This window comes from Aotus nancymaae, unplaced genomic scaffold, assembly GCF_030222135.1.
Source record: "Aotus nancymaae isolate 86718 unplaced genomic scaffold, 86718_ANA_hifiasm-v0.15.2.pri h1tg000028l, whole genome shotgun sequence".
In the NCBI taxonomy this organism is placed as follows: Eukaryota; Metazoa; Chordata; class Mammalia; order Primates; family Aotidae; genus Aotus; species Aotus nancymaae.
This window is the reverse complement of record NW_026988441.1, coordinates 8247588-8265705: the sequence shown is the minus strand read 5'-3', so window position 1 is coordinate 8265705 and position 18118 is coordinate 8247588. Positions and strand designations below refer to the sequence as shown.

At 43.5% G+C, this 18118-nt stretch overlaps 1 protein-coding gene across 1 annotated transcript in view; it reads left to right on the top strand.

The window, feature by feature from the left end:
* ARHGAP35 (Rho GTPase activating protein 35) overlaps positions 1-18118 on the top strand; it is a 137644-nt gene that overhangs the window by 15275 nt on the left and 104251 nt on the right. The window lies entirely within an intron of this gene.

The following is an 18118-nucleotide window of genomic DNA, read 5'->3' as shown; positions in this document are numbered from 1 at the left end:
CATTGATTCTTTTTTTCATGAAAGATTTCTCTGTAGCATGGAATGTGTTTGATAGCATTTTATCCATAGTAGGACTTCTTTCAAAATTAGAATCAAGCCTCCCAAACCCTGATGCTACTTTATCAGCTAAGCTATGCCGTACTCTGAATCCTTTGTTGTCATTTCTGTAGTGTTCACAGCATCCTCACCAGGAGTAGATTCTATCTTTAAAAATTGCTGGGCAGACTGGGCACAGTGGCTCACTCCTGTAATCCCAGCACTTTGGGAGGCCAAGGCAGGCAGATCACCTGAGGTCAGTAGTTTGAGACCAACCTGGTCAACATGGAGAAACCATCTCTACTAAAAATACAAAAAGTAGCCGGGCATGGTGGCGAGTGCCTGTAGTCCATCTACTCAGGAGGCTGAGGCAGAAGAATCACTTGAACCCAGGAAATGGAGGTTGCAGTGAGCTGAGATTGTACCATTGCACTTCCAGCCTGGGTGGCAGAGCTAGACTGTGTCTCAAAAAAAAACCGCTGGGCACAGTGCCCAATGCCTGTGACTCCAGCACTTTGGGAGACCGAGGTGGACAAATCACTTGAAGTCAGGAGTTCAAGGCCAACATGGCTAAACCCCATCTCTACTAATAATACAAACATTAGCCGGGCATGGTGGTGCATGCCTGTAATCCCAGATACTTGGGAGGTTGAGGCACAAGAATTGCTTGAACCCTGGAGGCAGAGGTTGCAGTGAGCTGAGACAGCAGCACTGCACTCCAGGCTGGGTGATGGGGTGAGACCCTGTCTCAAAAAAAAATAACTTTCTTTGCTCACCAATGAGAAGCAATTCCTGTCCAGGCGCGTGACTCACGCCTGTAATCCCAACACTTGGGAGGCTGAGGCGGGCAGATCACCTGAGGTCGGGAGTTGGAGATCAGCCTGGCCAACATGGAGAAACCCCATCTCTACTAAAAATAAAAAATTAGCTGAGTGTGGTGGCGCATGCATGTAATCCCAGCTACTCGAGAGGCTGAGGCAGGCGAATCTCTTGAACCTGGTAGGTGGAAGTTGCAGTGAGCTGAGATAGCACCATTGTACTCCAGCCTGGGCAACAAGAACAAAACTCTGTCTCAAAAAAAAGCCATTCCTCATATATTCATTTTTTTATAAGATTACAGCAATTCTGTCTCATCTTCAAATTCCATTTCTAATTCTAGTTCACTTTCTACCACGTCGGTGGTGACTTCCTCCAGTGAAGTCTTGAACTTCTCGAAGCTGTCCATGAGGGTTAGAATCAGCTTCTTCCAAATTCCTGTTAATGTTGATATTGTGACCTCTCTCATGAATCATGAATCTTCTATTTTTGTTTTATTTTATTTTTTTAAGAGATGGGATCTGCTCTGTCACCCAGGCTGGAATGCAGTGGTGTGATCATAGCTTACTCTAACTTTGAACTCCTGGGCTCAAGGGATCCTCCTGCCTCAGCCTACCAAGTTGCTGAGACTACATGCATAGGCTGCCATGCTGGGCTAATTTGTTTTGGTTTGGTTTTTTAAAAAAGATAGGGTCTTGCCACATTGTCCAGGTTGGTCATGAACTCCTGGACTCAAGGGATCCTCACTCTGTCACCCAGGATGGAGTGCAGTAGTGCGATCTTGGCTCACCACAACCTCTGCCTCCTGAGTTCAAGCCATTCTCCTGGGATTATAGGTGTGAGCCACCGCGCCTGGCCTATCATGCTTTTAAGTGTGTGATGTTCCCCTCCTTGTGTCCATGTGTTCTCATTGTTCAACTCCCACTTATAAGTGAGAACATGCTGTGTTTGGTTTTCTGTTCCTTTGTTAGTTTGCTGAGAATGATGGCTTCCAACTTCATCCATGTTTCTGCAAAAGACATGAACTCATTCTTTTTTATGGCTGCAGGCTGTTTCACTTTCTTGTCACTTGTGTTCACTAGAGTAGCACTTTTATTATTATTATTATTATTTTATTTTATTTTTTTTTAGACGGAGTTTCGCTCTTGTTACCCAGGCTGGAGTGCAATGGCGCGATCTCGGCTCACCGCAACCTCCGCCTCCTGGGTTCAGGCAATTCTCCTGCCTCAGCCTCCTGAGTAGCTGGGATTACAGGCATGCGCCACCATGCCCAGCTAATTTTTTGTATTTTTAGTAGAGACAGAGTTTCACCATGTTGACCAGGATGGTCTCGATCTCTTGACCTCGTGATCCACCTGCCTCGGCCTCCCAAAGTGCTGGGATTACAGGCGTGAGCCACCACACCAGCCAATTGGCCTAACTTCAACATGGCTGTGTCTCAGAGAATAGGGACAGAGATGAGGAGCAGTTAGGACACATACAAAATTTTTTAAACTTGCCATCTTATATTGGTGCAGTTTATGGTGCCCAAAATCAATTGCAATATTAAGAGCAAACATCACTAGTCACAGATCTCCATAACAGAATAATAATGGAAAAGTTTGAAATATTGCAAGCATGACCAAAACTTGGCATCAAGACATGAAGTGAGCACATATGCTGTTGAAAAAATGGTGCTGATAGACTTGTTCAAGCCAGGGTTGCTAATGACCTTCAATTTAAAAAAAAAAAAAACAAAACCACAGTATCTGAAGTGCAATAAAAGGAATGTCAATAAAACATAGTATACTGTCCAGGCGCGGTGGCTCATGCCTGTAATCCTAACACTTGGGAGGCCAAGGTGGGCAGATTGCCTGAACTCAGGAGTTTGAGACCAGCCTGGGCGACATGGTAAAACTCCATCTCTGCTAAAATACAAAAATTGAGCCAGGTGTGGTGCTGCGTACCTGTAATCCTGCCTACTCAGGAGGCTGAGGCAGGAGAATCACTTGAACCTGGGGGAAGTGCAGTGAGCTGAGATTGTACTCCCTGCACTCCAGCCTGGATGACACAGTGAGACTCCCATCTCAAAAAAAAAAACATAGTTTGCCTATATGACTTTATTAGTTTTTAGTTTTGCCAAGGAGGGCATTTAAAAAAGAAAAATTATTTCCACCATTATTTCATAAAAGGTAGGATCTAGGCTGGGCATGGTGGCTCACACGTGTAATCCTAACACTTTTGGAAGCTGAGGCAGGAGGATCACTTGAGTCCAGGAGTTGGAGGCTGCATTAAGCTATGATTGTGTCAACTACACTCCAGCCTGGGAAACAACAACAAAAAGAATCTAAGTTCAGAATAAAAGAAACCCCTTCCCAAGGACACTAGCTGCCTTATAGGGACAGATGTAGGTATATGCTTATAATTCTCATGTTAAACGTAAACTGAGGAAAACTGCCACAGGCCAGCTATTTAACTTTTTAGGGCCTTAGTTTTCTCATCTATAAAATAGTGATGATGTCCTTCCTTTCCCCCCCCCGGCCCCCGGCTTTTGACATAGGCTGGCCTACAGTGGCATCCTCACAGCTCACTGCAGCCTCAAACACCTGGGCTCCAGTGATCCATCTCAGCCTCCCTAGTAGCTGGGACTGCAGGCATGTGCCACCATGCCTGGCTAATTTTTGTATTTTTTGTAGAGACGGGGTTTTGCCATGTTGCCCAGGCTGGTCTTGAACTCCCAGGCTCAAGCATTTCCCTCGATTAGGCCTCCCAAAGTACTAAGATTATAGGTTTGAGGACTAGAGTGCAGTGGCATGATCATGGCTTGCTGCAGCCTCAACTTTGTGGGCTCAAGTGATCCTCCTGCCTCAGTTGGGACTACAGGTGTGCACCCACCATGCCCTGCTAGTTTTTAAAATTTTTAGTAGAGACAAGGTCTTGCTATGTTGTGCAGGCTGGTCTCAAACTCCTGGCCTCAAATGAGCCTCCTGCCTTGACTTCCTATCATGTTGGGATGATAGGCTTGAGCCATTGTGCCTAGCCCAGGGTTCTATATCTAAAGCTTGCAGAGGTTCTTTCAGCTGTCTCCATGGCTTTGGGAATTATGAATAATAACCCATAGGACATGATTGGAAGGTGTTTCAGCTTGGGATGGATTGGACTTTTCAAAAGTGCCCCTTCAGGAGAATTGCTTGAACCCAGGAGACAGAGGTTGCAGTGAGCCGAGATCGTGCCACTGCACTCCAGCTTGGCGACAGAGTGAGACTCCATCTTGGAAAAAAAAAAAAAAGAAAGGCCACTTCTTATATATGATAGTCAACACAACATCCCCTTCACCTGTAAGCTCACCCTTAGGGAAATCATTTTACTTTTGGACAAGTGAGACTAGCTCCTCAGAGATAGTTTGCGACTCTTGAAATAATAGCCAATATTTCATTAGTTTTTTTTTATATATATATGCCAGGCACTGTTTTATGTACTTTACATGTATTAACTCAAGGAATCCACATAAAAGCCCAATGAAGTAGGTACTATCCTTGTACCCATTATTCAGATGAGGAAACTAAGGCCCCACATGCTAGGTGATGTAAGCGAAGGAGTTAGAGGAATAGAAAAATAAACTACCACCACTTAGAAAGTACAAGGCCGGGTTTGTGTGCTCTCTCTTCTCCCCACCTCCCTCCTCTCTCTCTGGCCCTGCTTGTTTTTATTAATGTGGGGTTAATGCCTGTGATTTCAAATTCTAACCTTGATCATTGGGAGATGTTTCTCTCACTGGAAGGTATTTGGATGGTCATAGTACATTTGATTTGTCCTCTTGATCTCTAGGTTATCTTACTTGTTAAAGATTTCCAGAATGATCTACCAGTTAATCCCAGTTCCATTTTCCCCTCTACATTTTTAGTGAGGTTCTCGAATTTCTTTCTTTTTGAGACAGGATTTCGCTCTGTCACCCAGGCTAGAGTGCAGTGGCTCGATCTTGGCTCACTGTAATATCTGCCTCCTGGGTTCAAGTGAGTCTTCTGCCTCAGCCTGCTGAATAGCTGGGACTCCAGGTGTGTGCCACCATGCCTGGCTAATTTTTGTATTTTTTTTTTTTTTTCTTAGTAGAGACAGGGTTTTACCATACTGGCCAGGCTGGTCTCAAACTCCTGGACTCGTGATCTGTCCACCTCAGCCTCCCAAAGTGCTGGGATTACAGGCGTGAGCCACCACACCTGGCCTTTAGTGAGGTTCTAATTGGATTTTTTTATCTTAATTTTTAAAATTTTTATTTTATCAGAGATGAGTTCTCGCTATGTTGTCAAGGCTGGACTCGAACTCCCTGGCTCAAGCAATCCTCCCGCCTCAGGCTCCTGAGTAGCTGGGACTACAAGTGTGTGCCACTGCACCCAGCTGGAAATAGATTTTTGTAATGTGATTTTTTTTCATTTTAGGGTGTTTTCATCTAAGCTTATCTTAGTTAAAGTATAATCAAAACCCGTCACCCATTTCATTTCTCTGATGCCTCCTTGTATTTTGCTTTTGACTGGGGGAAAGAGCCTTGGAGATACCTTGGGGTCTGGCACGATGCTGCAGGGAGGCCAGTGCTGTATGTTGTCGTCATCCATCCCGGAGGGCTCGCCTTCATGCTGCTCACGTCAAATACCTCCTCTCTGCTTGCAAGGCTGAATGAGCATCAGGTCTGCATTTATATCAGCCCTGTCTAATAGAACTTTCTGCATTGTTCATTGTGGTAGCCATCCGCCACATGTTGTTGCTACTTGAAGTGTACCTAGTGGGGCTAAGAAACCAAATTTTAAAATTTTATATAATTATTATTAGTTTAACTTAAATGGCCGAAGTAGTAGAGAGTAGTGCAGATCTAAACTGCTCCCTAAGGGAGGTTATTTCTTTTCTTTTCTTTTTTTCCTACTTCTCCTAATTCTGACATAGGGCTGTGCTCTTTGTGTATTTGTTGAATGCTTTCACTAGCTGAAATATAAGGAAAGTTAAAGTATTCCTTGAAGTCTTCCTCCCAGGGATAACCATTGTTAATAGTTGTGGGGGTTTTTTTGTTTTTTGTTTTGAGACAGAGTCTCACTTTGTTGCCCAGGCTGGAGTGCAGTGGTGTCATCTCGGCTCACTTCAGCCTCTGCCTCCCAGGCTCAAGCGATTCTCCTGCTTCAGCCTCCCGAGCAGCTGTGATTACAGGCACGCACCACCACACCCGGCTAATTTTTGTATTTTTGTAGAGACAGAGTTTCACCATGTTGATCAGGCTGGTCTTGAACTCGAACTCATGATCCTCCCACCTCAGCCTCCCAAAGTGCTGTGATTACAAGCGTGAGCTGCCGTGCTGGGCCATAATTGTTGTATTTTTTAATTGTAGCATAAATTGCCAGTTTGTATTAATATTACAGTGATTTCTGCACAGGATTCACACACTTGATTCTAGAAATCGGGCATTACTCAAGGTTGTAGGTTTGAGAGTTTTAGGAGATGAAGGAGGCTTAGAATGCAGGTTATAAATATAACAGAAAGAAGTATGACTAATACTGGTAAAGTGCCTTTATAACAATTGTAGTAGTAAGATTGAATTTCTATGCTAAGGCTTAAGAGTCCTTAGTGAAAATATGGGAAAGAGGATGAATCATTCATTGCTTTCCCCTTCCCAAATCCCAGATGATTTTGCTAGAATTTTGTTTTAAGGATGGATTGAACGTTCAGGTGATTTTGTCTTGACTTCTTCTTGGGGTGGTTGGGATCTTTAAAGAGAGAGAGATTAAAGAGGATTTACTACTAGCAAAACTGAAAAAGCAGAAACATGTCTGCTTAAATTTTGAATTTGTTTTCCTTTCACAGTGGAAGCAGCATCTTAGGCCAGGTTCATTTTGTAAGTGGTGTGGGTGTGGGTATGCGTGTGTACATTCTTCTTGTGTAAATATGTCACTGATTTCTCTTGTTTGTTAAATTTCCTTGACTCCCTAATAGTTGTTTATACTCCAAATCATCTGTTTTGGTGCCTTCTATTCGGTACTGAAAGGATATATTTACCTCTGAGTGAGTTGGTGAAGCTGGGGGTTGGGGGAGTATACGTGGGGACTGATGCAAATGATAAACTGTGGTGCTCCAAAGTAAAGAAAGGAATTTTTAAAAGTCTTTGAATTAAGTGGAATGCGGGATCTTGGATTGGATCCTGGTACAAAAAAGGCAACAAATGGAAAAACTGGTAAAATCTGAAAGTCTGTAGTTTGAGTTTTTTGTTCTAAAGTTAATTTCTTAGTTTTGACAAATACATCACAGTTATGTGAACATTAGGGGAAGCTGGGTGAAGGGTATGTGAGGACTCTGTAACATCTGCAGCATTTCTGTAAATCTAAAATTATTCCAAAGCAAGAAGTTAAAATAGAAGCTGTGACTAGCAAGAGCTTCCAAGGGCTGTGACTTCACCAAGGAAGCATGTTCATATATAGGGCTTCTCTCTAAGGGCCTCTAGAAGCTCTGCCTATCTGCTCACTTCCCTCCTTAAACTCAGTGCTCTCATCATGTGGAATGACTAGCTCTTCCCTAAATCCATGCTTCTGGGTCTTTTCATATACTTCTCATCAGGGATATTCTCCTGTTACCCCCTCCCTGACTAAACCAAAAGTAAAATTCATAAAGATCATCCAAAAAGCAAAACATGCGGCTTGACTCATTGCTTTTCATTCTTTAGGTCTCTGGCTTAGATTTTATTGTTTTCAGGAAGCCTTCCCTGACCCGCAGAACTCAGCCCCTTGTCTGAGTTTGCCTGCTGAGTGGACCCCTGTTGTGGTACTTAGTACTTTGCCTTCTAATGGCCTGTTTTCTTGACTCTATCTCCACCTATATCTTAAGTTCCTTGATGCCAGGGGCTGTGCTTTCCATCATCGTATCTCTAAACATGCAACTCAGGAAAGTAGGCATTGTTGTTGTTCAGGAAATGTTTATTGAAAAATATCTCTGGCTGGGCACGGTGGCTCACACCTGTAATCACAGGACTTTGGGAGGCCAAGGTGGACGACTCCCCTTAGGTCAGAAGTTCTAGACCAGCCTGACCAACATGGAGAAACCCCATCTCTACTAAAAATACAAAATTTAGCAGGGGCGTGGTGGCGTATGCCTATAATCCCAACTACTCGGGAGGCTGAGGCAGGAGAATTGCTTAAACCTGAGAGGCGGAGGTTGCGGTGAGCCAAGATTACGCAGTTGCACTCCAGCCTGAGCAACAAGAGTAAAACTCCATCTCCAAAAAAAAGAAAAGAAAAGAAAAGAAAAACATATCTGGGAAGCTGAGGTGGGAAGATTGTTTGAGGCCAGGAGTTCGAGAACAACTTGGGCGATATAGTGAGATTCCATCTCTAGAAAAAAAATTTTAAAATTAGCTGGGCATGGTGATGTACACCTGTAGTTCCAGCTACTCAGGAGGTGGAGGTGGGAGGATCCATTGAGCCTGGGACGTCAAGGCTACAGTGAGTTCTGATCGTGCCACTTCACTCCAGTCTGCGAGACAGGGCGAGACTCTGTCTCCAGTCAATCAACCAATCAATAATGGCTGGGTACAGTGGCTCATGCCTCTAATCTCAGCACTTCGGAAGGCCCAGGCAGGTGGATCACCTGAGGTCAGGAGTTTGAGACCAGCCTGGCCAATATGATGAAACCCCATTTCTACTAAATATACAAAAAATTAGCTGGGCATGGTGGCAGACGCCTGTAATTCCAGCTACTCGGGAAGCTGAGGCAGGAGAATAGCTTGAACCCAGGAGGCCGAGGTTGCAGTGAGCTGAGATCGAGCCACTACACTCCAGCCTGGGTGACAAGAGTAAAACTCCATCAAAAAAAAAAACAAAACTTTTTTTTTTTTTTAAGACAGGGTTTCACCATGTTGGTCAGGCTGGTCTTGAACTCCCGACCTCAGGTGATCCACCAACTTTGGCCTCCAAAGGGCTTGGATTACAGGCGTGAGCAACCATGCCCGGCCACAAAATAATATTTTCTTTAGTAAACCAAACAACATGATTAATTATCTAAAATGTGCACCTCCCTAGGTGGAATATATAGCACTATCAGACATGGCTCCTGCTTTTGAATTTCTTACTTTCTAGTAGGGGAAAATAGAATATCCTCACCCCACAGTTTGTTTCTGTGGCTTAACCATATGAATCAGGAAACAGGAGTAGAGGCCATTGTGGGTGGTGAGACATTACAAGTACTAAAGCCATTGCTTCAGCTTCCTTTAACAGTGTGACCGCTGAAAAACTAAATGGTTAGTGTTTTGGGTGCAAATTCTAAGCAAAGGTTAAAGGAACTTGAGGGTCTGTAGACCCTTAAGGGGTTGGGTCTGGGGTGTCTGTGATGCTTTCAGAGTATAGGCTGAATTTCTGGTTCTGTTTATTTCCTGCAGAGAAAGGATTTGTAGATTTCATCAAATTCTCGAAGGAATCCATGACCCAAAAAAGATTAGAACCACTGGCTTAGAGTAACATTGAGCCCCATGGCCTCATTTTGTCTCCCTTTTACTTTACTGTTCTAGATTGAGACCTGCCTTTTATTTTTTCCCGATACTTACTTGGAGGGGTCCTTGGTGCAAAGAACTCTACTGTTGAACACCTAAGGAACGGTGTACGTAAGCTTTCTGTTTTGGAAGCTTGGTATTATGGCTCTTAAATCTTCATCTCTTCTCTCATTGCTTAGTAAAAATATCTTTCTATTTGAAATAATGATTACTGTGTTTCTAGGTATAAGTATTCATTCATCTGTCATATATGTGCTGAGGCCCATGCTGGGCAGTGGTCACACACAGATGAAATGACCGGATCCTGGCCCTTCAAGGCTTCTAGTGATACACATGTAAGTGCTCCGAGATGGTTGCTGTTAATCTCATGGGAACAGCTATGCTACAGTCATAGAGGATGTACAGGGTAGAAATAGGAACACGGGGGAGGTTATCTAGACTTATTCCATGTTTCATTGAAATTTCACTGTTGATTTATCTCATTACTTCATTGATAGGTTGCAAACCTTTGCATGAGAGGGTGTAACAGATTAGGTATTTGGGGCCATTGCCAAACTGGAGAGGTACAGTTGGAAACATGACAGTGACTAAGGCTGTAGCTGTGACACATGAATTCAAATGTAACCCACTTAACCACTATTGACTCTATTTCTCTGCTTTTCTGTGGACAACAGTATATGGCTCTCTTTGCCCTCAGTCACTCAGGAGGTATTTATTGGATGCCCAGACGGTGTGTAATACTGGACTGGACCCTTGGACTGGACTGTTTACTTACTAGAAGAGCAGATGGAAATGGTTGGGTTGTGGCTCTTTGGCAGTATTCTTTGCTGTCTCCCAGTGATCAGTATGGTAATAAGGTTCCCTCTGGTGGGAGGTAGTATAGTTGGACTTTGGAAGTCAACATACCAGAGTTCCAAACCCAGCTCTGCCACCTTCCAGCTGGGTAGCCTTGGCCAGGCCCATCGATAGCTCTGAGCCTTGGTTTCCTGATGTGTACAATGGGGATATAACTATGACCCGCCCTGTACTACTTCTGCCACAGAGTAGAGCCCAATAAATGGAAGCTGTATTGTTACTAGCAGATGAGAATTTAAACCATGGAGAAATTCCCTTATTTATTTATTCATTGAGGATAATTACTACGTTGTGTAGAAGAAGGAGTATTCTACTTATGTGAATGAGGGAGTTGGGTATTCCTAGTTAAAAACAGTGGTTCAGTCTCTCCTTTTTGGCCACTTTTCTTAGGCTTTTTGCTAGGGTAAGAGCTCTTTTTTTTTTTTAGACAGAGTCTCACAGTGTCACCAGGGCTGGAGTGCAGTGGTTCAATCTTGTCTCATTGCAACCTCTGCCTCCTGGGTTCTCGCCATTCTCCTGCCTCAGCCTCCTGAGTAGCTGGGATTATAGGTGCACACCACCACACCCAGCTAATTTTTTTTTTTGTAGTTTTAGTAGAGATGGGGTTTCACTATATTGGCCAGACTGGTCTTGAACTTCTGATCTCATGATCTGCCTACCTCGGCCTCCCAAAGTGCTGGGATTACAGGCATGAACCACCATGCCCAGCCTTTTTTTTTTTTTTTTTTTTTTTGTATGTGAGACAGAGTCTCGCTTTGTCACCAGGCTGGAGTGCAGTGGTGTGATCTCAGCTCACTGCAACCTCCGCCTCCTGGATTCAAGCGATTCTTCTGCCTCAGCCTCCTGAGTAGCTGGGACTACAGGCGTGTGCTACCACGCCCAGCTGATTTTTGTATTTTTAGTGGAGGGGGGATTTCACCATGTTGGCCAAGATGGTCTCGATTTCTTGACCTCATGATCTGCCAGCCTCAGCCTCCCAAAGTGCTGAGATTACAGGTGTGAGCCACCGTGCCCGGTCAGGGCAAGGGTTCTTAATCCAGGGTGCCCGGAAACTGTTTAAGTTTTTATCAGAGTGTCAAAAGGATTCTTAACTGCGAAAAGATTAAGAATTGGTTGGTTGACCTGGGTGACAGAGTGAAACCCTTTCTTCAAAAAAAAAAAAAAAAAGAAAGAAAATTGGTTAATTGACCTTTTGGGCGGGTATGGAGCCACAGTTGGTACCTTTGGTTCTGAAATTGTTCATTGTAATAAGATATTACTGAGAGCACTTATCCAAATTATAAAGTACAGAATGAAGATACAGGGGGAATATTGAGAAGTTTTTGTTGGCTGCCTTTTTTTTTTTTTTTTTTTTTGCCAGGAAGAGGTGGGACAAGAATAAAGGAAAGTGGTATCAGGAGGAAGTAAGAAACCACCTAAATAATTTTAGCTTCTTGTCCTCATAGTTCTTTCATAGGTTGATTCCAAGTTGGGGCTTCTCTGCACTGTACCTTGCAACCAGGCCGGACCACTTGCTCTTTCCTGCACACTGTGTGCAGGCTCTGTCCATTTGTGAAGTCCCTCTGCCTAGAGTGTCTCTTCTCCCAGCATTTCCAAGTCCAGTTCTCTGCATCAGAGCTCCTTCCTGGTAATGCCTTTTGGAGTTCTCATCAGCTTGTCACTCCCTCGAGAGCAGCGACTCTCATCTTTGAATCCTCCAGTCATGGTCCTTTGCATATGATAGGTGCTAAGCAAAGGGTTGTGGAACTAAGTGAAGAGTGATACATATGAAGGAAACAGATAGCTGTGTAAGGGAGGAGGATGTAAGCTAAAATTATCAGATGCCAATGACTTCTGGGGGCGGGGGCTTTGGAAACCCTCAGAGTCTCAGTGACAGCCTGAGTAGTGGGAAGAGCCTGCCCTGAATTAGGAAGCAGGAGTGTGGGGAACAGGTAGCCAGTAATAAGGCCTTGGCCGATCATATCACTTCTGGATTGGCGTTATCACCTTCAAAAACTGTTTGGGTTGGGCTTTTTTAACATATAGTAGAGGTGATGTTGATGAGCATCTGTCATATAGCAGGTACTCCTCTAGGTCCTGAGAATACAGTATGTAGCCACCAGATAAGACCCCTTCTTCTGTTCTAGTGGGAAGCATTGATGGGAAATTAGTTCTTTCTAGAAAGCCTTAAAATCCTGTGATTCTGTCATCTGAGAAATGGGCCCCAGCCTCTGCTTGGGATTGTTTTGAGGAGCAAATGAGAAAGCACTTTAAAGATTACAAAACACACTTCTCTTGTTTATTATGAATTCTTCTCTTCCCGCATGGTTTTGCCTCCCTTGGTTTTGACTTAGATTTTTAAAAGTTTAAAATTGAATAGAAGAAGCTTTTTGCATCAATAGGAGTATAAACTAGTGATGTCAGGGTTTAGGTAGATTTGGGGACTTAAATCTTTCAATAAATGATCCCTTAACTAGATTGGAATGTCGGTTTGTAATACCATGTTCACCAGTGAAAAATGTATTTGAGGGGGGTACATTTATTTATGAATATTTTTCCTTCCTTCCTTCCTTCCTTCCTTCTTCTTTCTCTCTTTCTCTTTCTCAGATTTTAGACTGTCTCTGCCATTATTCTTAAATACAATTTCATATTGGTGAAGGCTACATGTTAGGGAGAAACCAAACTTCTCTACTGATTTGGGGTTTTTTTTTTCCAACCATAAATTCAGGGTGCAGTTGTTCTTGAAGTGGTTCCATTTTGTGATTAGGCTGAGTATTTTTAAGCACACAGCTCTTTCCCTTGTCCTTAGAATTATCTCCAGTATCCTCAAAACGAAGAGCAGATGATGCAATTAGGATGCAATCCCTCGCCTGTGGATTTCAAGGAAAATTATTTTCCACACTATTGGGAGTTCATGGACAAAGTCAAGCTTTCTTTAGATCTGGTGAACTTAGAAAAAAATAACTTGATAAAGTGAGATTCTTACCTTGAAGTTAGTTTTTGAGAATGAATCAATGATGTGAAATTTCTAAGATAATCTTGATTTCTAAATATCACTTTATGACTCATTCATTGGAGCAGTTTTTATTTTTTCCTTTGAAACTTTAGATGGAATTGACTTTGGTTTACATTCTATCCTATTTTTTTCTTTTTCTTTTTCCTTTCTTTTTTTGAGACAGAGTCACTGTTTTGCCCAGGCTAGAATGCAGTGGCACGATCTCAGCTCACTGCAGCCTCTGCTTCCCAGGTTCAAGTGATTCTCCTGCCTCAGCCTACCAAGTAGCTAGAACTACAGGCATATGCCACCACACCCAGCTAGTTTGTATTTTTAGTGGAGACAGAGTTTCACCATGTTGACCAGGATGGTCTCAAACTCCAGACCTTCGGTGGTCTGCCTGCCTTGGCCTCCCAAAGTGCTGGGATTACAGGCATGAACCACACACCCGGCCATACTTTTAGTGAAAGGAAAGCCATGTATCTTTTTCTGCTGTCTCCTATGTCCTGTCTTACTCTGCCGTTTTGTGAGTAATGGTCCTTGAGATTGAGATAATAGAGAGATAGATTTTCTAGATTTTCACCTACTCACTGATTTTTACTACAAGCATTTTAATTCCTTTAACTTTGAGAGTGATTTTCTTCCCATGGTATTTAACTTATCGTCATTCTTACAGGAGGGCCAGACCCTTAGAATTTATGTGAATGTTGCTGTCCAGTCGGTGGGAAAGGTGCTTTTCCTGAAGGCTTGAAAGAATATTTCCAGAATAGTGAACTTCATTTTTTGGGGTAATTTTTTTAAAAGATATACTTTCTATGTAAGTAGAAATGAATTTTTGCAGTAGGATGAGGGGAAAAAAAGAGCTGAAATTTAAGGACAAAATCTTATAGCATCTTATCCCTTCCATGGTTTGGGAAATGAAGAAAAGTGCAAGTTGGTGTTTTCTCACAGTTTAATGCTCAGGCAAGTAACATGATATTCTTAATTGCAAGTTACTGAAGTTGAAAGACAACCATTTCCCATCAATTGGAAATGGTCTTTATGGTTAACTCTGGCAGAATTCTGTTTCTTCTATGAGGCTTGGGTGATATCAGTAGTACCATTGAGGAGACAGCATATTGAATCCTCTGACCTTGGGCAAATCATTTAGTCTCCAGGTACCAATGCCCTTGTCTTTGGAATGAAGAGAATACTTACCCTTCCCAGGTGGGTTTTAAAATCTGTGAGGAAAGCCAGGTGTGGTGGCTCACGCCTGTAATCCCAGCACTCTGGGAGGCTGAGGCGGGCGGATCACCTGAGATCAGGAGTTTGAGACCAGCCTGACCAGCATGGTGAAACCCCGTCTCTACTAAAAATACAAAATTGGCTGGGCATGGTGGCACAAGCCTGTAGCCTCAGCTACTAGGAGAATTGCTTAAACCAAGGAAGTAGAGGTTCGGTGAGCCAAGATTGCACCACTGCACTCCAGCCTGGGTGAGGAGAACGAAACTCCGTCTCAAAAAAAAGCTATAAGGAAACCCAGTGCGGTGGCTTACACCTGTAATCCCAAGCACTTTGGGAGGCCAGGTTGGGAGGATCGCTTAAGCCCAGGAGTTCGAGAACAGCCTGGGTAACATGGTGAAACCCTGTCTCTACAAAAAATTAGCCAGGCATGGTGGCGCTCACATGTAGTCCCAGCTGAGGTGGATCACCTGAGCCCAGGAGGTCGAGGCTGCAGTGAGCTGTGACTGCACCACTGCACCTGCACTCTAACCTGGGCAACAGAGCAAGTCCCTGTCTCAAAAAAATTAAAGCTGATAAGGCAAGTTTTGTCATAGTACTTTGAGCAGCGTAAGGTATATACACAAAATATTGTGGGGAATATATTATGAAGTTTTGCAATGTAGATACATAAGGGACTATCCCCCTCACAGTGGAGAGCTTTGGGAAAGAGCAAGTGGACTGTAGCAGTAGTAGCTTCTGTTTTCTCCAGAAAGCTGACGCCGTGCAGCAGCTGTTTTTGTCCATTCTGGCTTTGCAGCACTGCAGTACTGGGGTTAAGCCACATGTGTGGTTCTCAGAGGCAGGCAGCTGGAGCCATACTAAGCTGGGTGATCTTGAATGAGTCTCTTGACCTCTGCAAGTCTGTCTGTCTTCTCATCTGTAAAATGGGGATTATAATAGTAGCTGCTCTGTTGGGTTACTGTGAGAAATGCTTATATGGGTTGTACGGTTTGGTTTCCTATGGTAAGGTTTTTAGAAGTAATAATGGACCAGCTAAAAACGTTCAAGCATTTATCTACCTGATCATACTTTCTTGTTGTTGCCTTTTTTTTTTAACTTTTGAGACAGGGTCTTGCTGCTTTGTCACTCAGTCTGGAGTGCACTGGCTCGATTTGAACTCACTGCAACCTCCACTTCCCAGGCTCAAGGGATCCTCCCACCTCAGCCTCCCAAGTAGCTGGGGCTACAGGCGCACGCCACCATGCCTGGCTAATTTTTTGTGGGTTGTTTTTTTTTTTTTTTGGTAGAGATAGGGTTTTGCCATGTTGCCAGTCTGGTCTTGAACTCCTGAACTCACAATTCACCCACCTCAGCCTCCCGAAGTGCTGGGGATTACAGGCATGAGCCACCACGCCCAGTCTTCGGCATGTTGTCAAAGGAAGTATGAGAATGACAGCAGCTGATGGCCCATTTTCATCAGTCATCCCGGAAATCAGCAGGAGTCAAGCTGCTTTGTGTGCTTATTGGGGTGCACTTATTTTCTCTAAGGTGTCCATTTTTTGTTAATGAAAAGCTGGGTTAGCAGATGCAGTGATGAAGGGCCATAAGTATCGTTTTAGTAGTTGTTAACCCCTGAAGGTAGTGGGTTTATTTAGTCTTTTTTTTTTTTTATGACCTCCAACACTTTATGCTTATCTTGGCTTAAAATAATACCTGAAAATGAATTTTAGTTAAGACTTAGAAATTTGTCTAAACAATCTCTGAGCGGGTTAAAAACTCAGACTTCCAGGAGCTTTGAATCTGTTCCAGATTGACTCAGTTCTTCATCTTTCCAAGAAAGGTAAATTGTGTTCTGAGGCAGTTTTTTATAATGGGGTTTTCAGGCTAGATCTTTAACCAAAAAAAAGAGGCCTTAGAGAAACCCAGAAACAGCCTATACAGGGTCAGGGGAAAAGACAGAAAATCTCTGCCCCCTGTGCCAGTTGAATTCCACCTTCCCCCACCAGTGGCTACATTTCAGGGCTGAAAGGGCTTTGGAATCCTTTGCTGAGTGCTTTGGATGAGATTTGTTTTCAAATTGCTTTTTAGAATTAGAGTGACCATTTACATGGCTTTCATTCCCAATCTGTGAATCCCAAAGCCTTATACCAATCACCAGGCAGACACCAGTTACCTAAGAAGTGTCTACTGTGTGTGAAGTTCTGAGGAAACATACAAGGAAGGGTTCTCCCGATTCTGCAGAAACTTGATTTAGCCAAAGAGATACACTTACTGACTTTCTTAAAAAATTAAGAAGAGCTGGCCCCTGCGACTCGCGGGTGTGACGTTGAAGATGTCGGCCCTCTGAGCCGACTGCGGTGGTAAAGAGTAGGTTGTATGCTACTGAGAGTGTCCTTCAGAAGATCTTAAAGAGCAGAAAACCAATTGGTTCAGTGTAACACAGCCAGCCTCTAGAGACTTCTCTCTGAGTTGGAATGATAATGACCGAATCCCGGGAAGTTATAGACTTAGATCCCCCAGCTGAGACTTCCCAGGATCAGGAAGACCTTCTCATAGTGAAGGTGGAAGAAGAAGACTGCACCTGGATGCAGGAGTACAATCCGCCAACGTTTGAGACTTTTTACCAGCGCTTCCGGCACTTCCAGTACCATGAGGCCTCAGGACCCCGGGAGGCTCTCAGCCAACTCCGGGTTCTCTGCTGTGAGTGGCTGAGGCCCGAGCTACACACTAAGGAGCAGATCCTGGAGATGCTGGTGCTGGAGCAGTTCCTGACTATCCTGCCTGAAGAGTTCCAGCCCTGGGTGAGAGAATATCACCCTGAAAGCGGAGAAGAGGCAGTAGCCGTGGTAGAAAATATACAGCGAGAACTTGAGGAACGCAGACAGCAGATTGTTGCCTGCCCTGATGTGCTTCCTCAGAAGATGGCACCACCTGGAGCAGTGCAGGAGTCCTTTAGTCACCAGCCCTTGACTGTGGACACCCAGCCTGAGCAAGCACCACAGAAGCCTCATCTCCTGGAGGAAAATGCCCTTCCTGTTCTCCAAGTTCCTTCCCTTCCCCTGAAGGACAGCCAGGAGCTGACAACTTCACTTCTCTCAACTGGGTCCCAGAAGTTGGTGAAAATTGAAGAGGTCGCTGATGTGGCTGTATCCTTCATCCTGGAGGAATGGGGACATTTGGACCAGTCCCAGAAGTCCCTTTATAGGGATGACAGGAAGGAGAACTATGGGAGTATTACTTCCATGGGTAAGAATTATTTCATCTGTATGGATTAGGACATCTTTATTTTGTTATCTTGTAAAGAGTATTTCTAGCACATCCTATGAAAGCATTTATGTTTTATGTGCTATGACTTTGCTTTTTTTTTATATAAAAGAATAAACCTTCACTTTTTTTTCTTTAAAAAAAAAAAAATTAAGAAGAAAAACAACTAAATACACAGCCAACCAGCATCTTCATTTTTAGAACTCAAAAATCAATTGGAATATACCTAGGGAGGAGAAATTTTCTGGAATTTCATTTTACAGGACATATTTTTTAAATTGCTAGTCCTCAGTCCTTTGCCATTTTATATTTCATTTTCCATCTTAGTTAATATTGCTATTTTTATTTCCTCTTTCTCTGTTGTCGTATCCGTTATTGTCCAATCAGGAAAGTAGAAACCAGCAGAAAGGGATTTAAATGCAAGGGATTTATTAGAGAGGTGTTGGAAAGGCTTAGGAGGAGCAAAAGGGAGAAGA